Source organism: Lates calcarifer, unplaced genomic scaffold, assembly GCF_001640805.2.
Source record: "Lates calcarifer isolate ASB-BC8 unplaced genomic scaffold, TLL_Latcal_v3 _unitig_5655_quiver_1066, whole genome shotgun sequence".
Lineage (NCBI taxonomy): Eukaryota > Metazoa > Chordata > Actinopteri > Centropomidae > Lates > Lates calcarifer.
Genome location: NW_026117645.1, coordinates 1 through 27,318, shown reverse-complemented (window position 1 = coordinate 27,318; position 27,318 = coordinate 1). Strand labels below are relative to the sequence as shown.

Below are 27,318 nucleotides of genomic sequence, written 5' to 3'. Positions count from 1 at the left end.
ATCTTTTCCTGCTATCTTACAGCAGCAGAATGCCGCTTCCTCTGTAGTTGAGACAGGGCACGCCAAAACTACTTTTATTTTGCAGCCTGTATTTCACGCTCTGTTTTGCACTTCTGTTTTATGTCACGTCGCTTTCGGCAATCGGGTATTAGGCGCTGGAAAGTCACCTCTGTAAAGTCTGCACTGCTGCCGAATGAATGAGCGCAGTCTGGGTTTTGGGCACAATGACCCAATACGTCGTCCACAAGGACGTGTGGCTCACCGATGTACGTTTTGAGCAATTTCGGACGAAAATGGACTTGGAACAGAGCCAAATGTTTGATCAGGCCATACGGAAAATTCTTGTTGGGTGGAGTAGTTTATTTCTTAGTTTTGCTGTTGACTGTTAGAGAAAATCCCCCATTATTGTTGATTGCTATGTGAAATAACAGATCTGCCAGTGTTATTTTGGCACGTATAAAGGGTCTGTCTTCAGCAGCCGCTGTGGCTTACGGCCACACCACCCTGAGCGCCCCCGATCTCGTCTGATCTCGGAAGCTAAGCAGGGTCGGGCCTGGTTAGTACTTGGATGGGAGACCGCCTGGGAATACCAGGTGCCGTAAGCTTTTTGTCCCCATCTTTTCCTGCCTATCTTACAGCAGCAGAATGCCGCTTCCTCTGTAGTTGAGACAGGGCACGCCAAAACTACTTTTATTTTGCAGCCTGTATTTCACGCTCTGTTTGCACTTCTGTTTTATGTCACGTCGCTTTCGGCAATCGGGTATTAGGCGCTGGAAAGTCACCTCTGTAAAGTCTGCACTGCTGCCGAATGAATGAGCGCAGTCTGGGTTTTGGGCACAATGACCCAATACGTCGTCCACAAAGGACGTGTGGCTCACCGATGTACGTTTTGAGCAATTTCGGACGAAAATGGACTTGGAACAGAGCCAAATGTTTGATCAGGCCATACGGAAAATTCTTGTTGGGTGGAGTAGTTATTTCTTAGTTTTGCTGTTGACTGTTAGAGAAAATCCCCATTATTGTTGATTGCTATGTGAAATAACAGATCTGCCAGTGTTATTTTTGGCACGTATAAAGGGTCTGTCTTCAGCAGCCGCTGTGGCTTACGGCCACACCACCCTGAGCGCGCCCGATCTCGTCTGATCTCGGAAGCTAAGCAGGGTCGGGCCTGGTTAGTACTTGGATGGGAGACCGCCTGGGAATACCAGGTGCCGTAAGCTTTTTGTCCCCATCTTTTCCTGCCTATCTTACAGCAGCAGAATGCCGCTTCCTCTGTAGTTGAGACAGGGCACGCCAAAACTACTTTTTTTTGCAGCCTGTATTTCACGCTCTGTTTTGCACTTCTGTTTTATGTCACGTCGCTTTCGGCAATCGGGTATTAGGCGCTGGAAAGTCACCTCTGTAAAGTCTGCACTGCTGCCGAATGAATGAGCGCAGTCTGGGTTTTGGGCACAATGACCCAATACGTCGTCCACAAGGACGTGTGGCTCACCGATGTACGTTTTGAGCAATTTCGGACGAAAATGGACTTGGAACAGAGCCAAATGTTTGATCAGGCCATACGGAAAATTCTTGTTGGGTGGAGTAGTTATTTCTTAGTTTTGCTGTTGACTGTTAGAGAAAATCCCCATTATTGTTGATTGCTATGTGAAATAACAGATCTGCCAGTGTTATTTTGGCACGTATAAAGGGTCTGTCTTCAGCAGCCGCTGTGGCTTACGGCCACACCACCCTGAGCGCGCCGATCTCGTCTGATCTCGGAAGCTAAGCAGGGTCGGGCCTGGTTAGTACTTGGATGGGAGACCGCCTGGGAATACCAGGTGCCGTAAGCTTTTTGTCCCCATCTTTTCCTGCCTATCTTACAGCAGCAGAATGCCGCTTCCTCTGTAGTTGAGACAGGGCACGCCAAACTACTTTTATTTTGCAGCCTGTATTTCACGCTCTGTTTTGCACTTCTGTTTTATGTCACGTCGCTTTCGGCAATCGGGTATTAGGCGCTGGAAAGTCACCTCTGTAAAGTCTGCACTGCTGCCGAATGAATGAGCGCAGTCTGGGTTTTGGGCACAATGACCCAATACGTCGTCCACAAGGACGTGTGGCTCACCGATGTACGTTTTGAGCAATTTCGGACGAAAATGGACTTGGAACAGAGCCAAATGTTTGATCAGGCCATACGGAAAATTCTTGTTGGGTGGAGTAGTTATTTCTTAGTTTTGCTGTTGACTGTTAGAGAAAATCCCCATTATTGTTGATTGCTATGTGAAATAACAGATCTGCCAGTGTTATTTTGGCACGTATAAAGGGTCTGTCTTCAGCAGCCGCTGTGGCTTACGGCCACACCACCCTGAGCGCGCCCGATCTCGTCTGATCTCGGAAGCTAAGCAGGGTCGGGCCTGGTTAGTACTTGGATGGGAGACCGCCTGGGAATACCAGGTGCCGTAAGCTTTTTGTCCCCATCTTTTCCTGCCTATCTTACAGCAGCAGAATGCCGCTTCCTCTGTAGTTGAGACAGGGCACGCCAAAACTACTTTTATTTGCAGCCTGTATTTCACGCTCTCTGTTTTGCACTTCTGTTTTATGTCACGTCGCTTTCGGCAATCGGGTATTAGGCGCTGGAAAGTCACCTCTGTAAAGTCTGCACTGCTGCCGAATGAATGAGCGCAGTCTGGGTTTTGGGCACAATGACCCAATACGTCGTCCACAAGGACGTGTGGCTCACCGATGTACGTTTTGAGCAATTTCGGACGAAAATGGACTTGGAACAGAGCCAAATGTTTGATCAGGCCATACGGAAAATTCTTGTTGGGTGGAGTAGTTATTTCTTAGTTTTGCTGTTGACTGTTAGAGAAAATCCCCATTATTGTTGATTGCTATGTGAAATAACAGATCTGCCAGTGTTATTTTGGCACGTATAAAGGGTCTGTCTTCAGCAGCCGCTGTGGCTTACGGCCACACCACCCTGAGCGCGCCCGATCTCGTCTGATCTCGGAAGCTAAGCAGGGTCGGGCCTGGTTAGTACTTGGATGGGAGACCGCCTGGGAATACCAGGTGCCGTAAGCTTTTTGTCCCCATCTTTCCTGCCTATCTTACAGCAGCAGAATGCCGCTTCCTCACGCCCAAACTACTTTTATTTTGCAGCCTGTATTTCACGCTCTGTTTTGCACTTCTGTTTTATGTCACGTCGCTTTCGGCAATCGGGTATTAGGCGCTGGAAAGTCACCTCTGTAAAGTCTGCACTGCTGCCGAATGAATGAGCGCAGTCTGGGTTTTTGGGCACAATGACCCAATACGTCGTCCACAAGGACGTGTGGCTCACCGATGTACGTTTTGAGCAATTTCGGACGAAAATGGACTTGGAACAGAGCCAAATGTTTGATCAGGCCATACGGAAAATTCTTGTTGGGTGGAGTAGTTATTTCTTAGTTTTGCTGTTGACTGTTAGAGAAAATCCCCATTATTGTTGATTGCTATGTGAAATAACAGATCTGCCAGTGTTATTTTGGCACGTATAAAGGGTCTGTCTTCAGCAGCCGCTGTGGCTTACGGCCACACCACCCTGAGCGCGCCCGATCTCGTCTGATCTCGGAAGCTAAGCAGGGTCGGGCCTGGTTAGTACTTGGATGGGAGACCGCCTGGGAATACCAGGTGCCGTAAGCTTTTTGTCCCATCTTTTCCTGCCTATCTTACAGCAGCAGAATGCCGCTTCCTCTGTAGTTGAGACAGGGCACGCCAAAACTACTTTTATTTTGCAGCCTGTATTTCACGCTCTGTTTTGCACTTCTGTTTTATGTCACGTCGCTTTCGGCAATCGGGTATTAGGCGCTGGAAAGTCACCTCTGTAAAGTCTGCACTGCTGCCGAATGAATGAGCGCAGTCTGGGTTTTGGGCACAATGACCCAATACGTCGTCCACAAGGACGTGTGGCTCACCGATGTACGTTTTGAGCAATTTCGGACGAAAATGGACTTGGAACAGAGCCAAATGTTTGATCAGGCCATACGGAAAATTCTTGTTGGGTGGAGTAGTTATTTCTTAGTTTTGCTGTTGACTGTTAGAGAAAATCCCCATTATTGTTGATTGCTATGTGAAATAACAGATCTGCCAGTGTTATTTTGGCACGTATAAAGGGTCTGTCTTCAGCAGCCGCTGTGGCTTACGGCCACACCACCCTGAGCGCGCCCGATCTCGTCTGATCTCGGAAGCTAAGCAGGGTCGGGCCTGGTTAGTACTTGGATGGGAGACCGCCTGGGAATACCAGGTGCCGTAAGCTTTTTGTCCCATCTTACAGCAGCAGAATGCCGCTTCCTCTGTAGTTGAGACAGGGCACGCCAAAACTACTTTTATTTTGCAGCCTGTATTTCACGCTCTGTTTTGCACTTCTGTTTTATGTCACGTCGCTTTCGGCAATCGGGTATTAGGCGCTGGAAAGTCACCTCTGTAAAGTCTGCACTGCTGCCGAATGAATGAGCGCAGTCTGGGTTTTGGGCACAATGACCCAATACGTCGTCCACAAGGACGTGTGGCTCACCGATGTACGTTTTGAGCAATTTCGGACGAAAATGGACTTGGAACAGAGCCAAATGTTTGATCAGGCCATACGGAAAATTCTTGTTGGGTGGAGTAGTTATTTCTTAGTTTTGCTGTTGACTGTTAGAGAAAATCCCCATTATTGTTGATTGCTATGTGAAATAACAGATCTGCCAGTGTTATTTTGGCACGTATAAAGGGTCTGTCTTCAGCAGCCGCTGTGGCTTACGGCCACACCACCCTGAGCGCGCCCGATCTCGTCTGATCTCGGAAGCTAAGCAGGGTCGGGCCTGGTTAGTACTTGGATGGGAGACCGCCTGGGAATACCAGGTGCCGTAAGCTTTTTGTCCCCATCTTTTCCTGCCTATCTTACAGCAGCAGAATGCCGCTTCCTCTGTAGTTGAGACAGGGCACGCCAAAACTACTTTTATTTTGCAGCCTGTATTTCACGCTCTGTTTTGCACTTCTGTTTTATGTCACGTCGCTTTCGGCAATCGGGTATTAGGCGCTGGAAAGTCACCTCTGTAAAGTCTGCACTGCTGCCGAATGAATGAGCGCAGTCTGGGTTTTGGGCACAATGACCCAATACGTCGTCCACAAGGACGTGTGGCTCACCGATGTACGTTTTGAGCAATTTCGGACGAAAATGGACTTGGAACAGAGCCAAATGTTTGATCAGGCCATACGGAAAATTCTTGTTGGGTGGAGTAGTTATTTCTTAGTTTTGCTGTTGACTGTTAGAGAAAATCCCCATTATTGTTGATTGCTATGTGAAATAACAGATCTGCCAGTGTTATTTTGGCACGTATAAAGGGTCTGTCTTCAGCAGCCGCTGTGGCTTACGGCCACACCACCCTGAGCGCGCCCGATCTCGTCTGATCTCGGAAGCTAAGCAGGGTCGGGCCTGGTTAGAGGTTTTTATGGGAGACCGGTTTAAAGAATACCAGTGTCATGCTGCGTAAGCAAACTACCTATCTTTGCAGCAGAATGCCTGCACCTCTGTATTTTGCACATTCACGCCTATGTCACGTGAAAGAGTGGGGATCGGGTATTAGGCGCTGGAAAGTCACCTCTGTAAAGTCTGCACTGCTGCCGAATGAATGAGCGCAGTCTGGGTTTTGGGCACAATGACCCAATACGTCGTCCACAAGGACGTGTGGCTCACCGATGTACGTTTTGAGCAATTTCGGACGAAAATGGACTTGGAACAGAGCCAAATGTTTGATCAGGCCATACGGAAAATTCTTGTTGGGTGGAGTAGTTATTTCTTAGTTTTGCTGTTGACTGTTAGAGAAAATCCCCATTATTGTTGATTGCTATGTGAAATAACAGATCTGCCAGTGTTATTTTGGCACGTATAAAGGGTCTGTCTTCAGCAGCCGCTGTGGCTTACGGCCACACCACCCTGAGCGCGCCCGATCTCGTCTGATCTCGGAAGCTAAGCAGGGTCGGGCCTGGTTAGTACTTGGATGGGAGACCGCCTGGGAATACCAGGTGCCGTAAGCTTTTTGTCCCTATCTTACAGCAGCAGAATGCCGCTTCCTCTGTAGTTGAGACAGGGCACGCCAAAACTACTTTTATTTTGCAGCCTGTATTTCACGCTCTGTTTTGCACTTCTGTTTTATGTCACGTCGCTTTCGCAATCGGGTATAGGCGCTGGAAAGTCACCTCTGTAAAGTCTGCACTGCTGCCGAATGAATGAGCGCAGTCTGGGTTTTGGGCACAATGACCCAATACGTCGTCCACAAGGACGTGTGGCTCACCGATGTACGTTTTGAGCAATTTCGGACGAAAATGGACTTGGAACAGAGCCAAATGTTTGATCAGGCCATACGGAAAATTCTTGTTGGGTGGAGTAGTTATTTCTTAGTTTTGCTGTTGACTGTTAGAGAAAATCCCCATTATTGTTGATTGCTATGTGAAATAACAGATCTGCCAGTGTTATTTTGGCACGTATAAAGGGTCTGTCTTCAGCAGCCGCTGTGGCTTACGGCCACACCACCCTGAGCGCGCCCGATCTCGTCTGATCTCGGAAGCTAAGCAGGGTCGGGCCTGGTTAGTACTTGGATGGGAGACCGCCTGGGAATACCAGGTGCCGTAAGCTTTTTGTCCTATCTTACAGCAGCAGAATGCCGCTTCCTCTGTAGTTGAGACAGGGCACGCCAAAACTACTTTTATTTTGCAGCCTGTATTTCACGCTCTGTTTTGCACTTCTGTTTTATGTCACGTCGCTTTCGGCAATCGGGTATTAGGCGCTGGAAAGTCACCTCTGTAAAGTCTGCACTGCTGCCGAATGAATGAGCGCAGTCTGGGTTTTGGGCACAATGACCCAATACGTCGTCCACAAGGACGTGTGGCTCACCGATGTACGTTTTGAGCAATTTCGGACGAAAATGGACTTGGAACAGAGCCAAATGTTTGATCAGGCCATACGGAAAATTCTTGTTGGGTGGAGTAGTTATTTCTTAGTTTTGCTGTTGACTGTTAGAGAAAATCCCCATTATTGTTGATTGCTATGTGAAATAACAGATCTGCCAGTGTTATTTTGGCACGTATAAAGGGTCTGTCTTCAGCAGCCGCTGTGGCTTACGGCCACACCACCCTGAGCGCGCCCGATCTCGTCTGATCTCGGAAGCTAAGCAGGGTCGGGCCTGGTTAGTACTTGGATGGGAGACCGCCTGGGAATACCAGGTGCCGTAAGCTTTTTGTCCCATCTTTTCCTGCCTATCTTACAGCAGCAGAATGCCGCTTCCTCTGTAGTTGAGACAGGGCACGCCAAAACTACTTTTATTTTGCAGCCTGTATTTCACGCTCTGTTTTGCACTTCTGTTTTATGTCACGTCGCTTTCGGCAATCGGGTATTAGGCGCTGGAAAGTCACCTCTGTAAAGTCTGCACTGCTGCCGAATGAATGAGCGCAGTCTGGGTTTTGGGCACAATGACCCAATACGTCGTCCACAAGGACGTGTGGCTCACCGATGTACGTTTTGAGCAATTTCGGACGAAAATGGACTTGGAACAGAGCCAAATGTTTGATCAGGCCATACGGAAAATTCTTGTTGGGTGGAGTAGTTATTTCTTAGTTTTGCTGTTGACTGTTAGAGAAAATCCCCATTATTGTTGATTGCTATGTGAAATAACAGATCTGCCAGTGTTATTTTGGCACGTATAAAGGGTCTGTCTTCAGCAGCCGCTGTGGCTTACGGCCACACCACCCTGAGCGCGCCGATCTCGTCTGATCTCGGAAGCTAAGCAGGGTCGGGCCTGGTTAGTACTTGGATGGGAGACCGCCTGGGAATACCAGGTGCCGTAAGCTTTTTGATCTTACAGCAGCAGAATGCCGCTTCCTCTGTAGTTGAGACAGGGCACGCCAAAACTACTTTTATTTTGCAGCCTGTATTTCACGCTCTGTTTGCACTTCTGTTTTATGTCACGTCGCTTTCGGCAATCGGGTATTAGGCGCTGGAAAGTCACCTCTGTAAAGTCTGCACTGCTGCCGAATGAATGAGCGCAGTCTGGGTTTTGGGCACAATGACCAATACGTCGTCCACAGGACGTGTGGCTCACCGATGTACGTTTTGAGCAATTTCGGACGAAAATGGACTTGGAACAGAGCCAAATGTTTGATCAGGCCATACGGAAAATTCTTGTTGGGTGGAGTAGTTATTTCTTAGTTTTGCTGTTGACTGTTAGAGAAAATCCCCATTATTGTTGATTGCTATGTGAAATAACAGATCTGCCAGTGTTATTTTGGCACGTATAAAGGGTCTGTCTTCAGCAGCCGCTGTGGCTTACGGCCACACCACCCTGAGCGCGCCCGATCTCGTCTGATCTCGGAAGCTAAGCAGGGTCGGGCCTGGTTAGTACTTGGATGGGAGACCGCCTGGGAATACCAGGTGCCGTAAGCTTTTTGTCCCATCTTTTCCTGCCTATCTTACAGCAGCAGAATGCCGCTTCCTCTGTAGTTGAGACAGGGCACGCCAAAACTACTTTTATTTTGCAGCCTGTATTTCACGCTCTGTTTTGCACTTCTGTTTTATGTCACGTCGCTTTCGGCAATCGGGTATTAGGCGCTGGAAAGTCACCTCTGTAAAGTCTGCACTGCTGCCGAATGAATGAGCGCAGTCTGGGTTTTGGGCACAATGACCCAATACGTCGTCCACAAGGACGTGTGGCTCACCGATGTACGTTTTGAGCAATTTCGGACGAAAATGGACTTGGAACAGAGCCAAATGTTTGATCAGGCCATACGGAAAATTCTTGTTGGGTGGAGTAGTTATTTCTTAGTTTTGCTGTTGACTGTTAGAGAAAATCCCCATTATTGTTGATTGCTATGTGAAATAACAGATCTGCCAGTGTTATTTTGGCACGTATAAAGGGTCTGTCTTCAGCAGCCGCTGTGGCTTACGGCCACACCACCCTGAGCGCGCCCGATCTCGTCTGATCTCGGAAGCTAAGCAGGGTCGGGCCTGGTTAGTACTTGGATGGGAGACCGCCTGGGAATACCAGGTGCCGTAAGCTTTTTGTGCCTATCTTACAGCAGCAGAATGCCGCTTCCTCTGTAGTTGAGACAGGGCACGCCAAAACTACTTTTATTTTGCAGCCTGTATTTCACGCTCTGTTTTGCACTTCTGTTTTATGTCACGTCGCTTTCGGCAATCGGGTATTAGGCGCTGGAAAGTCACCTCTGTAAAGTCTGCACTGCTGCCGAATGAATGAGCGCAGTCTGGGTTTTGGGCACAATGACCCAATACGTCGTCCACAAGGACGTGTGGCTCACCGATGTACGTTTTGAGCAATTTCGGACGAAAATGGACTTGGAACAGAGCCAAATGTTTGATCAGGCCATACGGAAAATTCTTGTTGGGTGGAGTAGTTATTTCTTAGTTTTGCTGTTGACTGTTAGAGAAAATCCCCATTATTGTTGATTGCTATGTGAAATAACAGATCTGCCAGTGTTATTTTGGCACGTATAAAGGGTCTGTCTTCAGCAGCCGCTGTGGCTTACGGCCACACCACCCTGAGCGCGCCCGATCTCGTCTGATCTCGGAAGCTAAGCAGGGTCGGGCCTGGTTAGTACTTGGATGGGAGACCGCCTGGGAATACCAGGTGCCGTAAGCTTTTTCCCCTATCTTACAGCAGCAGAATGCCGCTTCCTCTGTAGTTGAGACAGGGCACGCCAAACTACTTTTATTTTGCAGCCTGTATTTCACGCTCTGTTTTGCACTTCTGTTTTATGTCACGTCGCTTTCGGCAATCGGGTATTAGGCGCTGGAAAGTCACCTCTGTAAAGTCTGCACTGCTGCCGAATGAATGAGCGCAGTCTGGGTTTTGGGCACAATGACCCAATACGTCGTCCACAAGGACGACCGATGTACGTTTTGAGCAATTTCGGACGAAAATGGACTTGGAACAGAGCCAAATGTTTGATCAGGCCATACGGAAAATTCTTGTTGGGTGGAGTAGTTATTTCTTAGTTTTGCTGTTGACTGTTAGAGAAAATCCCCATTATTGTTGATTGCTATGTGAAATAACAGATCTGCCAGTGTTATTTTGGCACGTATAAAGGGTCTGTCTTCAGCAGCCGCTGTGGCTTACGGCCACACCACCCTGAGCGCGCCCGATCTCGTCTGATCTCGGAAGCTAAGCAGGGTCGGGCCTGGTTAGTACTTGGATGGGAGACCGCCTGGGAATACCAGGTGCCGTAAGCTTTTTGTCCTATCTTACAGCAGCAGAATGCCGCTTCCTCTGTAGTTGAGACAGGGCACGCCAAAACTACTTTTATTTTGCAGCCTGTATTTCACGCTCTGTTTTGCACTTCTGTTTTATGTCACGTCGCTTTCGGCAATCGGGTATTAGGCGCTGGAAAGTCACCTCTGTAAAGTCTGCACTGCTGCCGAATGAATGAGCGCAGTCTGGGTTTTGGGCACAATGACCCAATACGTCGTCCACAAGGACGTGTGGCTCACCGATGTACGTTTTGAGCAATTTCGGACGAAAATGGACTTGGAACAGAGCCAAATGTTTGATCAGGCCATACGGAAAATTCTTGTTGGGTGGAGTAGTTATTTCTTAGTTTTGCTGTTGACTGTTAGAGAAAATCCCCATTATTGTTGATTGCTATGTGAAATAACAGATCTGCCAGTGTTATTTTGGCACGTATAAAGGGTCTGTCTTCAGCAGCCGCTGTGGCTTACGGCCACACCACCCTGAGCGCGCCCGATCTCGTCTGATCTCGGAAGCTAAGCAGGGTGGCCACTTTATAATGTCACGTCGCTTTCGGCAATCGGGTATTAGGCGCTGGAAAGTCACCTCTGTAAAGTCTGCACTGCTGCCGAATGAATGAGCGCAGTCTGGGTTTTGGGCACAATGACCAATACGTCGTCCACAAGGACGTGTGGCTCACCGATGTACGTTTTGAGCAATTTCGGACGAAAATGGACTTGGAACAGAGCCAAATGTTTGATCAGGCCATACGGAAAATTCTTGTTGGGTGGAGTAGTTATTTCTTAGTTTTGCTGTTGACTGTTAGAGAAAATCCCCATTATTGTTGATTGCTATGTGAAATAACAGATCTGCCAGTGTTATTTTGGCACGTATAAAGGGTCTGTCTTCAGCAGCCGCTGTGGCTTACGGCCACACCACCCTGAGCGCGCCCGATCTCGTCTGATCTCGGAAGCTAAGCAGGGTCGGGCCTGGTTAGTACTTGGATGGGAGACCGCCTGGGAATACCAGGTGCCGTAAGCTTTTGTCCCCATCTTTTCCTGCCTATCTTACAGCAGCAGAATGCCGCTTCCTCTGTAGTTGAGACAGGGCACGCCCAAACTACTTTTATTTTGCAGCCTGTATTTCACGCTCTGTTTTGCACTTCTGTTTTATGTCACGTCGCTTTCGGCAATCGGGTATTAGGCGCTGGAAAGTCACCTCTGTAAAGTCTGCACTGCTGCCGAATGAATGAGCGCAGTCTGGGTTTTGGGCACAATGACCCAATACGTCGTCCACAAGGACGTGTGGCTCACCGATGTACGTTTTGAGCAATTTCGGACGAAAATGGACTTGGAACAGAGCCAAATGTTTGATCAGGCCATACGGAAAATTCTTGTTGGGTGGAGTAGTTATTTCTTAGTTTTGCTGTTGACTGTTAGAGAAAATCCCCATTATTGTTGATTGCTATGTGAAATAACAGATCTGCCAGTGTTATTTTGGCACGTATAAAGGGTCTGTCTTCAGCAGCCGCTGTGGCTTACGGCCACACCACCCTGAGCGCGCCCGATCTCGTCTGATCTCGGAAGCTAAGCAGGGTCGGGCCTGGTTAGTACTTGGATGGGAGACCGCCTGGGAATACCAGGTGCCGTAAGCTTTTTGTCCCCATCTTTTCCTGCCTATCTTACAGCAGCAGAATGCCGCTTCCTCTGTAGTTGAGACAGGGCACGCCAAAACTACTTTTATTTTGCAGCCTGTATTTCACGCTCTGTTTTGCACTTCTGTTTTATGTCACGTCGCTTTCGGCAATCGGGTATTAGGCGCTGGAAAGTCACCTCTGTAAAGTCTGCACTGCTGCCGAATGAATGAGCGCAGTCTGGGTTTTGGGCACAATGACCCAATACGTCGTCCACAAGGACGTGTGGCTCACCGATGTACGTTTTGAGCAATTTCGGACGAAAATGGACTTGGAACAGAGCCAAATGTTTGATCAGGCCATACGGAAAATTCTTGTTGGGTGGAGTAGTTATTTCTTAGTTTTGCTGTTGACTGTTAGAGAAAATCCCCATTATTGTTGATTGCTATGTGAAATAACAGATCTGCCAGTGTTATTTTGGCACGTATAAAGGGTCTGTCTTCAGCAGCCGCTGTGGCTTACGGCCACACCACCCTGAGCGCGCCCGATCTCGTCTGATCTCGGAAGCTAAGCAGGGTCGGGCCTGGTTAGTACTTGGATGGGAGACCGCCTGGGAATACCAGGTGCCGTAAGCTTTTTGTCCCCATCTTTTCCTGCCTATCTTACAGCAGCAGAATGCCGCTTCCTCTGTAGTTGAGACAGGGCACGCCAAAACTACTTTTATTTTGCAGCCTGTATTTCACGCTCTGTTTTGCACTTCTGTTTTATGTCACGTCGCTTTCGGCAATCGGGTATTAGGCGCTGGAAAGTCACCTCTGTAAAGTCTGCACTGCTGCCGAATGAATGAGCGCAGTCTGGGTTTTGGCACAATGACCCAATACGTCGTCCACAAGGACGTGTGGCTCCACCGATGTCACTTTTGGAGCAATTTCGGACGAAAATGGACTTGGAACAGAGCCAAATGTTTGATCAGGCCATACGGAAAATTCTTGTTGGGTGGAGTAGTTATTTCTTAGTTTTGCTGTTGACTGTTAGAGAAAATCCCCATTATTGTTGATTGCTATGTGAAATAACAGATCTGCCAGTGTTATTTTTGGCACGTATAAAGGGTCTGTCTTCAGCAGCCGCTGTGGCTTACGGCACACCACCCTGAGCGCGCCCGATCTCGTCTGATCTCGGAAGCTAAGCAGGGTCGGGCCTGGTTAGTACTTGGATGGGAGACCGCCTGGGAATACCAGGTGCCGTAAGCTTTTTGTCCCATCTTTTCCTGCCTATCTTACAGCAGCAGAATGCCGCTTCCTCTGTAGTTGAGACAGGGCACGCCAAAACTACTTTTATTTTGCAGCCTGTATTTCACGCTCTGTTTTGCACTTCTGTTTTATGTCACGTCGCTTTCGGCAATCGGGTATTAGGCGCTGGAAAGTCACCTCTGTAAAGTCTGCACTGCTGCCCGAATGAATGAGCGCAGTCTGGGTTTTGGGCACAATGACCCAATACGTCGTCCACAAGGACGTGTGGCTCACCGAGTGTACGTTTTGAGCAATTTCGGACGAAAATGGACTTGGAACAGAGCCAAATGTTTGATCAGGCCCATACGGAAAATTCTTGTTGGGTGGAGTAGTTATTTCTTAGTTTTGCTGTTGACTGTTAGAGAAAATCCCCATTATTGTTGATTGCTATGTGAAATAACAGATCTGCCAGTGTTATTTTGGCACGTATAAAGGGTCTGTCTTCAGCAGCCGCTGTGGCTTACGGCCACACCACCCTGAGCGCGCCCGATCTCGTCTGATCTCGGAAGCTAAGCAGGGTCGGGCCTGGTTAGTACTTGGATGGGAGACCGCCTGGGAATACCAGGTGCCGTAAGCTTTTGTCCCATCTTTTCCTGCCTATCTTACAGCAGCAGAATGCCGCTTCCTCTGTAGTTGAGACAGGGCACGCCCAAAACTACTTTTATTTTGCAGGCCTGTATTTCACGCTCTGTTTTGCACTTCTGTTTTATGTCACGTCGCTTTCGGCAATCGGGTATTAGGCGCTGGAAAGTCACCTCTGTAAAGTCTGCACTGCTGCCGAATGAATGAGCGCAGTCTGGGTTTTGGGCACAATGACCCAATACGTCGTCCACAAGGACGTGTGGCTCACCGATGTACGTTTTGAGCAATTTCGGACGAAAATGGACTTGGAACAGAGCCAAATGTTTGATCAGGCCATACGGGAAAATTCTTGTTGGGTGGAGTAGTTATTCTTAGTTTTGCTGTTGACTGTTAGAGAAAATCCCCATTATTGTTGATTGCTATGTGAAATAACAGATCTGCCAGTGTTATTTTGGCACGTATAAAGGGTCTGTCTTCAGCAGCGCTGTGGCTTACGGCCACACCACCCTGAGCGCGGCCCGATCTCGTCTGATCTCGGAAGCTAAGCAGGGTCGGGCCTGGTTAGTACTTGGATGGGAGACCGCCTGGGAATACCAGGTGCCGTAAGCTTTTTGTCCCCATCTTTTCCTGCCTATCTTACAGCAGCAGAATGCCGCTTCCTCTGTATTGAGACAGGGCACGCCAAAACTACTTTATTTTGGCAGCCTGTATTTCACGCTCTGTTTTGCACTTCTGTTTATGTCACGTCGCTTTCGGCAGTCGGGTATTAGGCGCTGGAAAGTCACCTCTGTAAAGTCTGCACTGCTGCCGAATGAATGAGCGCAGTCTGGGTTTTGGCACAATGACCCAATACGTCGTCCACAAGGACGTGTGGCTCACCGATGTACGTTTTGAGCAATTTCGGACGAAAATGGACTTGGAACAGAGCCAAATGTTTGATCAGGCCATACGGAAAATTCTTGTTGGGTGGAGTAGTTATTTCTTAGTTTGCTGTTGACTGTTAGAGAAAATCCCCATTATTGTTGATTGCTATGTGAAATAACAGATCTGCCAGTGTTATTTTGGCACGTATAAAGGGTCTGTCTTCAGCAGCCGCTGTGGCTTACGGCCACACCACCCTGAGCGCGCCCGATCTCGTCTGATCTCGGAAGCTAAGCAGGGTCGGGCTGGTTAGTACTTGGATGGGAGACCGCCTGGGAATACCAGGTGCCGTAAGCTTTTTGTCCCCATCTTTTCCTGCCTATCTTACAGCAGCAGAATGCCGCTTCCTCTGTAGTTGAGACAGGGCACGCCAAACTACTTTTATTTTGCAGCCTGTATTTCACGCTCTGTTTTGCACTTCTGTTTTATGTCACGTCGCTTTCGGCAATCGGGTATTAGGCGCTGGAAAGTCACCTCTGTAAAGTCTGCACTGCTGCCGAATGAATGAGCGCAGTCTGGGTTTTGGGCACAATGACCAATACGTCGTCCACAAGGACGTGTGGCTCACCGATGTACGTTTTGAGCAATTTCGGACGAAAATGGACTTGGAACAGAGCCAAATGTTTGATCAGGCCATACGGAAAATTCTTGTTGGGTGGAGTAGTTATTTCTTAGTTTTGCTGTTGACTGTTAGAGAAAATCCCCATTATTGTTGATTGCTATGTGAAATAACAGATCTGCCAGTGTTATTTTGGCACGTATAAAGGGTCTGTCTTCAGCAGCCGCTGTGGCTTACGGCCACACCACCCTGAGCGCGCCCGATCTCGTCTGATCTCGGAAGCTAAGCAGGGTCGGGCCTGGTTAGTACTTGGATGGGAGACCGCCTGGGAATACCAGGTGCCGTAAGCTTTTTGTCCCCATCTTTTCCTGCCTATCTTACAGCAGCAGAATGCCGCTTCCTCTGTAGTTGAGACAGGGCACGCCCAAAACTACTTTTATTTTGCAGCCTGTATTTCACGCTCTGTTTTGCACTTCTGTTTTATGTCACGTCGCTTTCGGCAATCGGGTATTAGGCGCTGGAAAGTCACCTCTGTAAAGTCTGCACTGCTGCCGAATGAATGAGCGCAGTCTGGGTTTTGGGCACAATGACCCAATACGTCGTCCACAAGGACGTGTGGCTCACCGATGTACGTTTTGAGCAATTTCGGACGAAAATGGACTTGGAACAGAGCCAAATGTTTGATCAGGCCATACGGAAAATTCTTGTTGGGTGGAGTAGTTATTTCTTAGTTTTGCTGTTGACTGTTAGAGAAAATCCCCATTATTGTTGATTGCTATGTGAAATAACAGATCTGCCAGTGTTATTTTGGCACGTATAAAGGGTCTGTCTTCAGCAGCCGCTGTGGCTTACGGCCACACCACCCTGAGCGCGCCCGATCTCGTCTGATCTCGGAAGCTAAGCAGGGTCGGGCCTGGTTAGTACTTGGATGGGAGACCGCCTGGGAATACCAGGTGCCGTAAGCTTTTTGTCCCCATCTTTTCCTGCCTATCTTACAGCAGCAGAATGCCGCTTCCTCTGTAGTTGAGACAGGGCACGCCCAAAACTACTTTTATTTTGCAGCCTGTATTTCCACGCTCTGTTTTGCACTTCTGTTTTATGTCACGTCGCTTTCGGCAATCGGGTATAGGCGCTGGAAAGTCACCTCTGTAAAGTCTGCACTGCTGGCCGAATGAATGAGCGCAGTCTGGGTTTTGGGCACAATGACCCAATACGTCGTCCACAAGGACGTGTGGCTCACCGATGTACGTTTTGAGCAATTTCGGACGAAAATGGACTTGGAACAGAGCCAAATGTTTGATCAGGCCATACGGAAAATTCTTGTTGGGTGGAGTAGTTATTTCTTAGTTTTGCTGTTGACTGTTAGAGAAAATCCCCATTATTGTTGATTGCTATGTGAAATAACAGATCTGCCAGTGTTATTTTGGCACGTATAAAGGGTCTGTCTTCAGCAGCCGCTGTGGCTTACGGCCACACCACCCTGAGCGCGCCCGATCTCGTCTGATCTCGGAAGCTAAGCAGGGTCGGGCCTGGTTAGTACTTGGATGGGAGACCGCCTGGGAATACCAGGTGCCGTAAGCTTTTTGTCCCCATCTTTTCCTGCCTATCTTACAGCAGCAGAATGCCGCTTCCTCTGTAGTTGAGACAGGGCACGCCAAAACTACTTTTATTTTGCAGCCTGTATTTCACGCTCTGTTTTGCACTTCTGTTTTATGTCACGTCGCTTTCGGCAATCGGGTATTAGGCGCTGGAAAGTCACCTCTGTAAAGTCTGCACTGCTGCCGAATGAATGAGCGCAGTCTGGGTTTTGGGCACAATGACCCAATACGTCGTCCACAAGGACGTGTGGCTCACCGATGTACGTTTTGAGCAATTTCGGACGAAAATGGACTTGGAACAGAGCAAATGTTTGATCAGGCCATACGGAAAATTCTTGTTGGGTGGAGTAGTTATTTCTTAGTTTTGCTGTTGACTGTTAGAGAAAATCCCCATTATTGTTGATTGCTATGTGAAATAACAGATCTGCCAGTGTTATTTTGGCACGTATAAAGGGTCTGTCTTCAGCAGCCGCTGTGGCTTACGGCCACACCACCCTGAGCGCGCCCGATTCGTCTGATCTCGGAAGCTAAGCAGGGTCGGGCCTGGTTAGTACTTGGATGGGAGACCGCCTGGGAATACCAGGTGCCGTAAGCTTTTTGTCCCATCTTTTCCTGCCTATCTTACAGCAGCAGAATGCCGCTTCCTCTGTAGTTGAGACAGGCACGCCAAAACTACTTTTATTTTGCAGCCTGTATTTCACGCTCTGTTTTGCACTTCTGTTTTATGTCACGTCGCTTTCGGCAATCGGGTATTAGGCGCTGGAAAGTCACCTCTGTAAAGTCTGCACTGCTGCCGAATGAATGAGCGCAGTCTGGGTTTTGGCACAATGACCCAATACGTCGTCCACCAAGGACGTGTGGCCTCACCGATGTACGTTTTGAGCAATTTCGGACGAAAATGGACTTGGAACAGAGCCAAATGTTTGATCAGGCCATACGGAAAATTCTTGTTGGGTGGAGTAGTTATTTCTTAGTTTTGCTGTTGACTGTTAGAGAAAATCCCATTATTGTTGATTGCTATGTGAAATAACAGATCTGCCAGTGTTATTTTGGCACGTATAAAGGGTCTGTCTTCAGCAGCCGCTGTGGCTTACGGCCACACCACCCTGAGCGCGCCCGATCTCGTCTGATCTCGGAAGCTAAGCAGGGTCGGGCCTGGTTAGTACTTGGATGGGAGACCGCCTGGGAATACCAGGTGCCGTAAGCTTTTTGTCCCATCTTTTCCTGCCTATCTTACAGCAGCAGAATGCCGCTTCCTCTGTAGTTGAGACAGGGCACGCCAAAACTACTTTTATTTTGCAGCCTGTATTTCACGCTCTGTTTTGCACTTCTGTTTTATGTCACGTCGCTTTCGGCAATCGGGTATTAGGCGCTGGAAAGTCACCTCTGTAAAGTCTGCACTGCTGCCGAATGAATGAGCGCAGTCTGGGTTTTGGGCACAATGACCCAATACGTCGTCCACAAGGACGTGTGGCTCACCGATGTACGTTTTGAGCAATTTCGGACGAAAATGGACTTGGAACAGAGCCAAATGTTTGATCAGGCCATACGGAAAATTCTTGTTGGGTGGAGTAGTTATTTCTTAGTTTTGCTGTTGACTGTTAGAGAAAATCCCCATTATTGTTGATTGCTATGTGAAATAACAGATCTGCCAGTGTTATTTTGGCACGTATAAAGGGTCTGTCTTCCAGCAGCCGCTGTGGCTTACGGCCACACCACCCTGAGCGCGCCCGATCTCGTCTGATCTCGGAAGCTAAGCAGGGTCGGGCCTGGTTAGTACTTGGATGGGAGACCGCCTGGGAATACCAGGTGCCGTAAGCTTTTTGTCCCCATCTTTTCCTGCCTATCTTACAGCAGCAGAATGCCGCTTCCTCTGTAGTTGAGACAGGGCACGCCCAAACTACTTTTATTTTGCAGCCTGTATTTCACGCTCTGTTTTGCACTTCTGTTTTATGTCACGTCGCTTTCGGCAATCGGGTATTAGGCGCTGGAAAGTCACCTCTGTAAAGTCTGCACTGCTGCCGAATGAATGAGCGCAGTCTGGGTTTTGGGCACAATGACCCAATACGTCGTCCACAAGGACGTGTGGCTCACCGATGTACGTTTTGAGCAATTTCGGACGAAAATGGACTTGGAACAGAGCCAAATGTTTGATCAGGCCATACGGAAAATTCTTGTTGGGTGGAGTAGTTATTTCTTAGTTTTGCTGTTGACTGTTAGAGAAAATCCCCATTATTGTTGATTGCTATGTGAAATAACAGATCTGCCAGTGTTATTTTGGCACGTATAAAGGGTCTGTCTTCAGCAGCCGCTGTGGCTTACGGCCACACCACCCTGAGCGCGCCCGATCTCGTCTGATCTCGGAAGCTAAGCAGGGTCGGGCCTGGTTAGTACTTGGATGGGAGACCGCCTGGGAATACCAGGTGCCGTAAGCTTTTTGTCCCCATCTTTTCCTGCCTATCTTACAGCAGCAGAATGCCGCTTCCTCTGTAGTTGAGACAGGGCACGCCCAAAACTACTTTTATTTTGCAGCCTGTATTTCACGCTCTGTTTTGCACTTCTGTTTTATGTCACGTCGCTTTCGGCAATCGGGTATTAGGCGCTGGAAAGTCACCTCTGTAAAGTCTGCACTGCTGCCGAATGAATGAGCGCAGTCTGGGTTTTGGGCACAATGACCCAATACGTCGTCCACAAGGACGTGTGGCTCACCGATGTACGTTTTGAGCAATTTCGGACGAAAATGGACTTGGAACAGAGCCAAATGTTTGATCAGCCATACGGAAAATTCTTGTTGGGTGGAGTAGTTATTTCTTAGTTTTGCTGTTGACTGTTAGAGAAAATCCCCATTATTGTTGATTGCTATGTGAAATAACAGATCTGCCAGTGTTATTTTGGCACGTATAAAGGGTCTGTCTTCAGCAGCCGCTGTGGCTTACGGCCACAACCACCTGAGCGCGCCCGATCTCGTCTGATCTCGGAAGCTAAGCAGGGTCGGGCCTGGTTAGTACTTGGATGGGAGACCGCCTGGGAATACCAGGTGCCGTAAGCTTTTTGTCCCATCTTTCCTGCCTATCTTACAGCAGCAGAATGCGCTTCCTCTGTAGTTGAGACAGGGCACGCCAAAACTACTTTTATTTTGCAGCCTGTATTTCACGCTCTGTTTTGCACTTCTGTTTTATGTCACGTCGCTTTCGGCATCGGTATTAGGCGCTGGAAAGTCACCTCTGTAAAGTCTGCATGCTGCGAATGAATGAGCGCAGTCTGGGTTTTGGGCACAATGACCCAATACGTCGTCCACAAGGACGTGTGGCTCACCGATGTACGTTTTGAGCAATTTCGGACGAAAATGGACTTGGAACAGAGCCAAATGTTTGATCAGGCCATACGGAAAATTCTTGTTGGTGGAGTAGTTATTTCTTAGTTTTGCTGTTGACTGTTAGAGAAAATCCCCATTATTGTTGATTGCTATGTGAAATAACAGATCTGCCAGTGTTATTTTGGCACGTATAAAGGGTCTGTCTTCAGCAGCCGCTGTGGCTTACGGCCACACCACCCTGAGCGCGCCCGATCTCGTCTGATCTCGGAAGCTAAGCAGGGTCGGGCCTGGTTAGTACTTGGATGGAGACCGCCTGGGAATACCAGGTGCCGTAAGCTTTTGTCCCATCTTTTCCTGCCTATCTTACAGCAGCAGAATGCGCTTCCTCTGTAGTTGAGACAGGGCACGCCCAAACTACTTTTATTTTGCAGCCTGTATTTCACGCTCTGTTTTGCACTTCTGTTTTATGTCACGTCGCTTTCGGCAATCGGGTATTAGGCGCTGGAAAGTCACCTCTGTAAAGTCTGCACTGCTGCCGAATGAATGAGCGCAGTCTGGGTTTTGGGCACAATGACCCAATACGTCGTCCACAAGGACGTGTGGCTCACCGATGTACGTTTTGAGCAATTTCGGACGAAAATGGACTTGGAACAGAGCCAAATGTTTGATCAGGCCATACGGAAAATTCTTGTTGGGTGGAGTAGTTATTTCTTAGTTTTGCTGTTGACTGTTAGAGAAAATCCCCATTATTGTTGATTGCTATGTGAAATAACAGATCTGCCAGTGTTATTTTGGCACGTATAAAGGGTCTGTCTTCAGCAGCCGCTGTGGCTTACGGCCACACCACCTGAGCGCGCCCGATCTCGTCTGATCTCGGAAGCTAAGCAGGGTCGGGCCTGGTTAGTACTTGGATGGGAGACCGCCTGGGAATACCAGGTGCCGTAAGCTTTTTGTCCCCATCTTTTCCTGCCTATCTTACAGCAGCAGAATGCCGCTTCCTCTGTAGTTGAGACAGGGCACGCCAAAACTACTTTTATTTGCAGCCTGTATTTCACGCTCTGTTTTGCACTTCTGTTTATGTCACGTCGCTTTCGGCAATCGGGTATTAGGCGCTGGAAAGTCACCTCTGTAAAGTCTGCACTGCTGCCGAATGAATGAGCGCAGTCTGGGTTTTGGGCACAATGACCCAATACGTCGTCCACAAGGACGTGTGGCTCACCGATGTACGTTTTGAGCAATTTCGGACGAAAATGGACTTGGAACAGAGCCAAATGTTTGATCAGGCCATACGGAAAATTCTTGTTGGGTGGAGTAGTTATTTCTTAGTTTTGCTGTTGACTGTTAGAGAAAATCCCCATTATTGTTGATTGCTATGTGAAATAACAGATCTGCCAGTGTTATTTTGGCACGTATAAAGGGTCTGTCTTCAGCAGCCGCTGTGGCTTACGGCCACACCACCCTGAGCGCGCCCGATCTCGTCTGATCTCGGAAGCTAAGCAGGGTCGGGCCTGGTTAGTACTTGGATGGGAGACCGCCTGGGAATACCAGGTGCCGTAAGCTTTTTGTCCCCATCTTTCCTGCCTATCTTACAGCAGCAGAATGCCGCTTCCTCTGTAGTTGAGACAGGGCACGCCAAACTACTTTTATTTTGCAGCCTGTATTTCACGCTCTGTTTTGCACTTCTGTTTATGTCACGTCGCTTTCGGCAATCGGGTATTAGGCGCTGGAAAGTCACCTCTGTAAAGTCTGCACTGCTGCCGAATGAATGAGCGCAGTCTGGGTTTTGGGCACAATGACCCAATACGTCGTCCACAAGGACGTGTGGCTCACCGATGTACGTTTTGAGCAATTTCGGACGAAAATGGACTTGGAACAGAGCCAAATGTTTGATCAGGCCATACGGAAAATTCTTGTTGGGTGGAGTAGTTATTTCTTAGTTTTGCTGTTGACTGTTAGAGAAAATCCCCATTATTGTTGATTGCTATGTGAAATAACAGATCTGCCAGTGTTATTTTGGCACGTATAAAGGGTCTGTCTTCAGCAGCCGCTGTGGCTTACGGCCACACCACCCTGAGCCGCCCGATCTCGTCTGATCTCGGAAGCTAAGCAGGGTCGGGCCTGGTTAGTACTTGGATGGGAGACCGCCTGGGAATACCAGGTGCCGTAAGCTTTTTGTCCCCATCTTTCCTGCCTATCTTACAGCAGCAGAATGCCGCTTCCTCTGTAGTTGAGACAGGGCACGCCAAAACTACTTTTATTTTGCAGCCTGTATTTCACGCTCTGTTTTGCACTTCTGTTTTATGTCACGTCGCTTTCGGCAATCGGGTATTAGGCGCTGGAAAGTCACCTCTGTAAAGTCTGCACTGCTGCCGAATGAATGAGCGCAGTCTGGGTTTTGGGCACAATGACCCAATACGTCGTCCACAAGGACGTGTGGCTCACCGATGTACGTTTTGAGCAATTTCGGACGAAAATGGACTTGGAACAGAGCCAAATGTTTGATCAGGCCATACGGAAAATTCTTGTTGGGTGGAGTAGTTATTTCTTAGTTTTGCTGTTGACTGTTAGAGAAAATCCCCATTATTGTTGATTGCTATGTGAAATAACAGATCTGCCAGTGTTATTTTGGCACGTATAAAGGGTCTGTCTTCAGCAGCCGCTGTGGCTTACGGCCACACCACCCTGAGCGCGGCCCGATCTCGTCTGATCTCGGAAGCTAAGCAGGGTCGGGCCCTGGTTAGTACTTGGATGGGAGACCGCCTGGGAATACCAGGTGCCGTAAGCTTTTTGTCCCCATCTTTTCCTGCCTATCTTACAGCAGCAGAATGCCGCTTCCTCTGTAGTTGAGACAGGGCACGCCCAAAACTACTTTTATTTTGCAGCCTGTATTTCACGCTCTGTTTGCACTTCTGTTTTATGTCACGTCGCTTTCGGCAATCGGGTATTAGGCGCTGGAAAGTCACCTCTGTAAAGTCTGCACTGCTGCCGAATGAATGAGCGCAGTCTGGGTTTTGGGCACAATGACCCAATACGTCGTCCACAAGGACGTGTGGCTCACCGATGTACGTTTTGAGCAATTTCGGACGAAAATGGACTTGGAACAGAGCCAAATGTTTGATCAGGCCATACGGAAAATTCTTGTTGGGTGGAGTAGTTATTTCTTAGTTTTGCTGTTGACTGTTAGAGAAAATCCCCATTATTGTTGATTGCTATGTGAAATAACAGATCTGCCAGTGTTATTTTGGGCACGTATAAAGGGTCTGTCTTCAGCAGCCGCTGTGGCTTACGGCCACACCACCCTGAGCGCGCCCCGATCTCGTCTTGATCTCGGAAGCTAAGCAGGGTCGGGCCTGGTTAGTACTTGGATGGGAGACCGCCTGGGAATACCAGGTGCCGTAAGCTTTTTGTCCCCATCTTTTCCTGCCTATCTTACAGCAGCAGAATGCGCTTCCTCTGTAGTTGAGACAGGGCACGCCCAAAACTACTTTTATTTTGCAGCCTGTATTTCACGCTCTGTTTTGCACTTCTGTTTTATGTCACGTCGCTTTCGCAATCGGGTATTAGGCGCTGGAAAGTCACCTCTGTAAAGTCTGCACTGCTGCCGAATGAATGAGCGCAGTCTGGTTTTGGGCACAATGACCCAATACGTCGTCCACAAGGACGTGTGGCTCACCGATGTACGTTTTGAGCAATTTCGGACGAAAATGGACTTGGAACAGAGCCAAATGTTTGATCAGGCCATACGGAAAATTCTTGTTGGGTGGAGTAGTTATTTCTTAGTTTTGCTGTTGACTGTTAGAGAAAATCCCCATTATTGTTGATTGCTATGTGAAATAACAGATCTGCCAGTGTTATTTTGGCACGTATAAAGGGTCTGTCTTCAGCAGCCCGCTGTGGCTTACGGCCACACCACCCTGAGCGCGCCCGATCTCGTCTGATCTCGGAAGCTAAGCAGGGTCGGGCCTGGTTAGTACTTGGATGGGAGACCGCCTGGGAATACCAGGTGCCGTAAGCTTTTTTGTCCCCATCTTTTCCTGCCTATCTTACAGCAGCAGAATGCCGCTTCCTCTGTAGTTGAGACAGGGCACGCCCAAACTACTTTTATTTTGCAGCCTGTATTTCACGCTCTGTTTTGCACTTCTGTTTATGTCACGTCGCTTTCGGCAATCGGGTATTAGGCGCTGGAAAGTCACCTCTGTAAAGTCTGCACTGCTGCCGAATGAATGAGCGCAGTCTGGGTTTTGGGCACAATGACCCAATACGTCGTCCACAAGGACGTGTGGCTCACCGATGTACGTTTTGAGCAATTTCGGACGAAAATGGACTTGGAACAGAGCCAAATGTTTGATCAGGCCATACGGAAAATTCTTGTTGGGTGGAGTAGTTATTTCTTAGTTTTGCTGTTGACTGTTAGAGAAAATCCCCATTATTGGTTGATTGCTATGTGAAATAACAGATCTGCCAGTGTTATTTTGGCACGTATAAAGGGTCTGTCTTCAGCAGCCGCTGTGGCTTACGGCCACACCACCCTGAGCGCGCCGATCTCGTCTGATCTCGGAAGCTAAGCAGGGTCGGGCTGGTTAGTACTTGGATGGGAGACCGCCTGGGAATTACCAGGTGCCGTAAGCTTTTTGTCCCCATCTTTTCCTGCCTATCTTACAGCAGCAGAATGCCGCTTCCTCTGTAGTTGAGACAGGGCACGCCAAAACTACTTTTATTTTGCAGCCTGTATTTCACGCTCTGTTTTGCACTTCTGTTTTATGTCACGTCGCTTTCGGCAATCGGGTATTAGGCGCTGGAAAGTCACCTCTGTAAAGTCTGCACTGCTGCCGAATGAATGAGCGCAGTCTGGGTTTTGGGCACAATGACCCAATACGTCGTCCACAAGGACGTGTGGCTCACCGATGTACGTTTTGAGCAATTTCGGACGAAAATGGACTTGGAACAGAGCCAAATGTTTGATCAGGCCATACGGAAAATTCTTGTTGGGTGGAGTAGTTATTTCTTAGTTTTGCTGTTGACTGTTAGAGAAAATCCCCATTATTGTTGATTGCTATGTGAAATAACAGATCTGCCAGTGTTATTTTGGCACGTATAAAGGGTCTGTCTTCAGCAGCCGCTGTGGCTTACGGCCACACCACCCTGAGCGCGCCCGATCTCGTCTGATCTCGGAAGCTAAGCAGGGTCGGGCCTGGTTAGTACTTGGATGGGAGACCGCCTGGGAATACCAGGTGCCGTAAGCTTTTTGTCCCCATCTTTTCCTGCCTATCTTACAGCAGCAGAATGCCGCTTCCTCTGTAGTTGAGACAGGGCACGCCCAAACTACTTTTATTTTGCAGCCTGTATTTCACGCTCTGTTTTGCACTTCTGTTTTATGTCACGTCGCTTTCGGCAATCGGGTATTAGGCGCTGGAAAGTCACCTCTGTAAAGTCTGCACTGCTGCCGAATGAATGAGCGCAGTCTGGGTTTTGGGCACAATGACCCAATACGTCGTCCACAAGGACGTGTGGCTCACCGATGTACGTTTTGAGCAATTTCGGACGAAAATGGACTTGGAACAGAGCCAAATGTTTGATCAGGCCATACGGAAAATTCTTGTTGGGTGGAGTAGTTATTTCTTAGTTTTGCTGTTGACTGTTAGAGAAAATCCCCATTATTGTTGATTGCTATGTGAAATAACAGATCTGCCAGTGTTATTTTGGCACGTATAAAGGGTCTGTCTTCAGCAGCCGCTGTGGCTTACGGCCACACCACCCTGAGCGCGCCCGATCTCGTCTGATCTCGGAAGCTAAGCAGGGTCGGGCCTGGTTAGTACTTGGATGGGAGACCGCCTGGGAATACCAGGTGCCGTAAGCTTTTTGTCCCCATCTTTTCCTGCCTATCTTACAGCAGCAGAATGCCGCTTCCTCTGTAGTTGAGACAGGGCACGCCAAACTACTTTTATTTTGCAGCCTGTATTTCACGCTCTGTTTTGCACTTCTGTTTTATGTCACGTCGCTTTCGGCAATCGGGTATTAGGCGCTGGAAAGTCACCTCTGTAAAGTCTGCACTGCTGCCGAATGAATGAGCGCAGTCTGGGTTTTGGGCACAATGACCCAATACGTCGTCCACAAGGACGTGTGGCTCACCGATGTACGTTTTGAGCAATTTCGGACGAAAATGGACTTGGAACAGAGCCAAATGTTTGATCAGGCCATACGGAAAATTCTTGTTGGGTGGAGTAGTTATTTCTTAGTTTTGCTGTTGACTGTTAGAGAAAATCCCCATTATTGTTGATTGCTATGTGAAATAACAGATCTGCCAGTGTTATTTTGGCACGTATAAAGGGTCTGTCTTCAGCAGCCGCTGTGGCTTACGGCCACACCACCCTGAGCGCGCCCGATCTCGTCTGATCTCGGAAGCTAAGCAGGGTCGGGCCTGGTTAGTACTTGGATGGGAGACCGCCTGGGAATACCAGGTGCCGTAAGCTTTTGTCCCATCTTTTCCCCTATCTTACAGCAGCAGAATGCCGCTTCCTCTGTAGTTGAGACAGGGCACGCCAAAACTACTTTTATTTTGCAGCCTGTATTTCACGCTCTGTTTTGCACTTCTGTTTTATGTCACGTCGCTTTCGGCAATCGGGTATTAGGCGCTGGAAAGTCACCTCTGTAAAGTCTGCACTGCTGCCGAATGAATGCGCAGTCTGGGTTTTGGGCACAATGACCCAATACGTCGTCCACAAGGACGTGTGGCTCACCGATGTACGTTTTGAGCAATTTCGGACGAAAATGGACTTGGAACAGAGCCAAATGTTTGATCAGGCCATACGGAAATTCTTGTTGGGTGGAGTAGTTATTTCTTAGTTTTGCTGTTGACTGTTAGAGAAAATCCCCATTATTGTTGATTGCTATGTGAAATAACAGATCTGCCAGTGTTATTTTGGCACGTATAAAGGGTCTGTCTTCAGCAGCCGCTGTGGCTTACGGCCACACCACCCTGAGCGCGCCGATCTCGTCTGATCTCGGAAGCTAAGCAGGGTCGGGCCTGGTTAGTTTTGGGAGACCGCCTGGGAATACCAGGTGCCGTAAGCTTTTTGTCCCCATCTTTCCTGCCTATCTTACAGCAGCAGAATGCCGCTTCCTCTGTAGTTGAGACAGGGCACGCCAAAACTACTTTTATTTTGCAGCCTGTATTTCACGCTCTGTTTT

General features: G+C 48.5%; 41 non-coding genes and 2 pseudogenes across 41 annotated transcripts; all 43 read left to right on the top strand.

Annotated features, from left to right (window-relative positions):
- The first annotated feature begins 486 nt into the window (after positions 1 to 486).
- On the top strand, positions 487 to 605 carry LOC127141316 (5S ribosomal RNA). Its single transcript, XR_007811843.1, has one exon. It is a non-coding gene; the product is annotated as a 5S ribosomal RNA (ribosomal RNA).
- Positions 606 to 1,101: 496 nt separating this feature from the next.
- LOC127141315 (5S ribosomal RNA) lies at positions 1,102 to 1,220 on the top strand. The gene has a single exon (XR_007811842.1). It is a non-coding gene; the product is annotated as a 5S ribosomal RNA (ribosomal RNA).
- A 494-nt stretch (positions 1,221 to 1,714) lies between these two features.
- On the top strand, positions 1,715 to 1,832 carry LOC127141322 (5S ribosomal RNA). The gene has a single exon (XR_007811849.1). It is a non-coding gene; the product is annotated as a 5S ribosomal RNA (ribosomal RNA).
- Positions 1,833 to 2,326: 494 nt separating this feature from the next.
- LOC127141314 (5S ribosomal RNA) lies at positions 2,327 to 2,445 on the top strand. Its single transcript, XR_007811841.1, has one exon. It is a non-coding gene; the product is annotated as a 5S ribosomal RNA (ribosomal RNA).
- Positions 2,446 to 2,941: 496 nt separating this feature from the next.
- On the top strand, positions 2,942 to 3,060 carry LOC127141313 (5S ribosomal RNA). Its single transcript, XR_007811840.1, has one exon. It is a non-coding gene; the product is annotated as a 5S ribosomal RNA (ribosomal RNA).
- A 478-nt stretch (positions 3,061 to 3,538) lies between these two features.
- LOC127141311 (5S ribosomal RNA) lies at positions 3,539 to 3,657 on the top strand. The gene has a single exon (XR_007811838.1). It is a non-coding gene; the product is annotated as a 5S ribosomal RNA (ribosomal RNA).
- A 494-nt stretch (positions 3,658 to 4,151) lies between these two features.
- On the top strand, positions 4,152 to 4,270 carry LOC127141310 (5S ribosomal RNA). The gene has a single exon (XR_007811837.1). It is a non-coding gene; the product is annotated as a 5S ribosomal RNA (ribosomal RNA).
- A 480-nt stretch (positions 4,271 to 4,750) lies between these two features.
- Positions 4,751 to 4,869, top strand: LOC127141309 (5S ribosomal RNA). Its single transcript, XR_007811836.1, has one exon. It is a non-coding gene; the product is annotated as a 5S ribosomal RNA (ribosomal RNA).
- Positions 4,870 to 5,914: 1,045 nt separating this feature from the next.
- Positions 5,915 to 6,033, top strand: LOC127141308 (5S ribosomal RNA). Its single transcript, XR_007811835.1, has one exon. It is a non-coding gene; the product is annotated as a 5S ribosomal RNA (ribosomal RNA).
- Positions 6,034 to 6,512: 479 nt separating this feature from the next.
- LOC127141307 (5S ribosomal RNA) lies at positions 6,513 to 6,631 on the top strand. The gene has a single exon (XR_007811834.1). It is a non-coding gene; the product is annotated as a 5S ribosomal RNA (ribosomal RNA).
- Positions 6,632 to 7,111: 480 nt separating this feature from the next.
- Positions 7,112 to 7,230, top strand: LOC127141306 (5S ribosomal RNA). Its single transcript, XR_007811833.1, has one exon. It is a non-coding gene; the product is annotated as a 5S ribosomal RNA (ribosomal RNA).
- Positions 7,231 to 7,724: 494 nt separating this feature from the next.
- On the top strand, positions 7,725 to 7,842 carry LOC127141321 (5S ribosomal RNA). The gene has a single exon (XR_007811848.1). It is a non-coding gene; the product is annotated as a 5S ribosomal RNA (ribosomal RNA).
- A 473-nt stretch (positions 7,843 to 8,315) lies between these two features.
- On the top strand, positions 8,316 to 8,434 carry LOC127141305 (5S ribosomal RNA). Its single transcript, XR_007811832.1, has one exon. It is a non-coding gene; the product is annotated as a 5S ribosomal RNA (ribosomal RNA).
- A 494-nt stretch (positions 8,435 to 8,928) lies between these two features.
- LOC127141304 (5S ribosomal RNA) lies at positions 8,929 to 9,047 on the top strand. The gene has a single exon (XR_007811831.1). It is a non-coding gene; the product is annotated as a 5S ribosomal RNA (ribosomal RNA).
- A 481-nt stretch (positions 9,048 to 9,528) lies between these two features.
- LOC127141303 (5S ribosomal RNA) lies at positions 9,529 to 9,647 on the top strand. Its single transcript, XR_007811830.1, has one exon. It is a non-coding gene; the product is annotated as a 5S ribosomal RNA (ribosomal RNA).
- A 471-nt stretch (positions 9,648 to 10,118) lies between these two features.
- LOC127141302 (5S ribosomal RNA) lies at positions 10,119 to 10,237 on the top strand. The gene has a single exon (XR_007811829.1). It is a non-coding gene; the product is annotated as a 5S ribosomal RNA (ribosomal RNA).
- Positions 10,238 to 11,154: 917 nt separating this feature from the next.
- Positions 11,155 to 11,273, top strand: LOC127141300 (5S ribosomal RNA). Its single transcript, XR_007811827.1, has one exon. It is a non-coding gene; the product is annotated as a 5S ribosomal RNA (ribosomal RNA).
- Positions 11,274 to 11,767: 494 nt separating this feature from the next.
- LOC127141299 (5S ribosomal RNA) lies at positions 11,768 to 11,886 on the top strand. Its single transcript, XR_007811826.1, has one exon. It is a non-coding gene; the product is annotated as a 5S ribosomal RNA (ribosomal RNA).
- A 495-nt stretch (positions 11,887 to 12,381) lies between these two features.
- LOC127141298 (5S ribosomal RNA) lies at positions 12,382 to 12,500 on the top strand. The gene has a single exon (XR_007811825.1). It is a non-coding gene; the product is annotated as a 5S ribosomal RNA (ribosomal RNA).
- Positions 12,501 to 12,997: 497 nt separating this feature from the next.
- On the top strand, positions 12,998 to 13,115 carry LOC127141325 (5S ribosomal RNA). Its single transcript, XR_007811852.1, has one exon. It is a non-coding gene; the product is annotated as a 5S ribosomal RNA (ribosomal RNA).
- Positions 13,116 to 13,612: 497 nt separating this feature from the next.
- Positions 13,613 to 13,731, top strand: LOC127141297 (5S ribosomal RNA). Its single transcript, XR_007811824.1, has one exon. It is a non-coding gene; the product is annotated as a 5S ribosomal RNA (ribosomal RNA).
- A 494-nt stretch (positions 13,732 to 14,225) lies between these two features.
- LOC127141317 (5S ribosomal RNA) lies at positions 14,226 to 14,345 on the top strand. Its single transcript, XR_007811844.1, has one exon. It is a non-coding gene; the product is annotated as a 5S ribosomal RNA (ribosomal RNA).
- A 491-nt stretch (positions 14,346 to 14,836) lies between these two features.
- Positions 14,837 to 14,954, top strand: LOC127141324 (5S ribosomal RNA). Its single transcript, XR_007811851.1, has one exon. It is a non-coding gene; the product is annotated as a 5S ribosomal RNA (ribosomal RNA).
- Positions 14,955 to 15,447: 493 nt separating this feature from the next.
- LOC127141296 (5S ribosomal RNA) lies at positions 15,448 to 15,566 on the top strand. Its single transcript, XR_007811823.1, has one exon. It is a non-coding gene; the product is annotated as a 5S ribosomal RNA (ribosomal RNA).
- A 496-nt stretch (positions 15,567 to 16,062) lies between these two features.
- LOC127141295 (5S ribosomal RNA) lies at positions 16,063 to 16,181 on the top strand. Its single transcript, XR_007811822.1, has one exon. It is a non-coding gene; the product is annotated as a 5S ribosomal RNA (ribosomal RNA).
- A 497-nt stretch (positions 16,182 to 16,678) lies between these two features.
- On the top strand, positions 16,679 to 16,797 carry LOC127141294 (5S ribosomal RNA). The gene has a single exon (XR_007811821.1). It is a non-coding gene; the product is annotated as a 5S ribosomal RNA (ribosomal RNA).
- Positions 16,798 to 17,291: 494 nt separating this feature from the next.
- LOC127141327 (5S ribosomal RNA) lies at positions 17,292 to 17,409 on the top strand. Its single transcript, XR_007811854.1, has one exon. It is a non-coding gene; the product is annotated as a 5S ribosomal RNA (ribosomal RNA).
- Positions 17,410 to 17,902: 493 nt separating this feature from the next.
- Positions 17,903 to 18,021, top strand: LOC127141293 (5S ribosomal RNA). The gene has a single exon (XR_007811820.1). It is a non-coding gene; the product is annotated as a 5S ribosomal RNA (ribosomal RNA).
- Positions 18,022 to 18,516: 495 nt separating this feature from the next.
- Positions 18,517 to 18,635, top strand: LOC127141292 (5S ribosomal RNA). The gene has a single exon (XR_007811819.1). It is a non-coding gene; the product is annotated as a 5S ribosomal RNA (ribosomal RNA).
- A 495-nt stretch (positions 18,636 to 19,130) lies between these two features.
- On the top strand, positions 19,131 to 19,249 carry LOC127141291 (5S ribosomal RNA). Its single transcript, XR_007811818.1, has one exon. It is a non-coding gene; the product is annotated as a 5S ribosomal RNA (ribosomal RNA).
- A 495-nt stretch (positions 19,250 to 19,744) lies between these two features.
- LOC127141329 (5S ribosomal RNA) lies at positions 19,745 to 19,863 on the top strand. The gene has a single exon (XR_007811856.1). It is a non-coding gene; the product is annotated as a 5S ribosomal RNA (ribosomal RNA).
- Positions 19,864 to 20,350: 487 nt separating this feature from the next.
- On the top strand, positions 20,351 to 20,468 carry LOC127141319 (5S ribosomal RNA). The gene has a single exon (XR_007811846.1). It is a non-coding gene; the product is annotated as a 5S ribosomal RNA (ribosomal RNA).
- Positions 20,469 to 20,960: 492 nt separating this feature from the next.
- On the top strand, positions 20,961 to 21,078 carry LOC127141326 (5S ribosomal RNA). The gene has a single exon (XR_007811853.1). It is a non-coding gene; the product is annotated as a 5S ribosomal RNA (ribosomal RNA).
- A 493-nt stretch (positions 21,079 to 21,571) lies between these two features.
- On the top strand, positions 21,572 to 21,690 carry LOC127141332 (5S ribosomal RNA). Its single transcript, XR_007811857.1, has one exon. It is a non-coding gene; the product is annotated as a 5S ribosomal RNA (ribosomal RNA).
- Positions 21,691 to 22,182: 492 nt separating this feature from the next.
- Positions 22,183 to 22,300, top strand: LOC127141320 (5S ribosomal RNA). Its single transcript, XR_007811847.1, has one exon. It is a non-coding gene; the product is annotated as a 5S ribosomal RNA (ribosomal RNA).
- Positions 22,301 to 22,794: 494 nt separating this feature from the next.
- LOC127141328 (5S ribosomal RNA) lies at positions 22,795 to 22,915 on the top strand. Its single transcript, XR_007811855.1, has one exon. It is a non-coding gene; the product is annotated as a 5S ribosomal RNA (ribosomal RNA).
- A 496-nt stretch (positions 22,916 to 23,411) lies between these two features.
- On the top strand, positions 23,412 to 23,532 carry LOC127141318 (5S ribosomal RNA). The gene has a single exon (XR_007811845.1). It is a non-coding gene; the product is annotated as a 5S ribosomal RNA (ribosomal RNA).
- Positions 23,533 to 24,026: 494 nt separating this feature from the next.
- Positions 24,027 to 24,145, top strand: LOC127141323 (5S ribosomal RNA). The gene has a single exon (XR_007811850.1). It is a non-coding gene; the product is annotated as a 5S ribosomal RNA (ribosomal RNA).
- Positions 24,146 to 24,641: 496 nt separating this feature from the next.
- Positions 24,642 to 24,759, top strand: LOC127141330 (uncharacterized; annotated as a pseudogene).
- Positions 24,760 to 25,254: 495 nt separating this feature from the next.
- Positions 25,255 to 25,373, top strand: LOC127141312 (5S ribosomal RNA). Its single transcript, XR_007811839.1, has one exon. It is a non-coding gene; the product is annotated as a 5S ribosomal RNA (ribosomal RNA).
- A 495-nt stretch (positions 25,374 to 25,868) lies between these two features.
- Positions 25,869 to 25,987, top strand: LOC127141301 (5S ribosomal RNA). Its single transcript, XR_007811828.1, has one exon. It is a non-coding gene; the product is annotated as a 5S ribosomal RNA (ribosomal RNA).
- Positions 25,988 to 26,481: 494 nt separating this feature from the next.
- On the top strand, positions 26,482 to 26,600 carry LOC127141290 (5S ribosomal RNA). The gene has a single exon (XR_007811817.1). It is a non-coding gene; the product is annotated as a 5S ribosomal RNA (ribosomal RNA).
- Positions 26,601 to 27,088: 488 nt separating this feature from the next.
- LOC127141331 (uncharacterized) lies at positions 27,089 to 27,201 on the top strand (annotated as a pseudogene).
- The last annotated feature ends 117 nt before the right edge of the window (positions 27,202 to 27,318 follow it).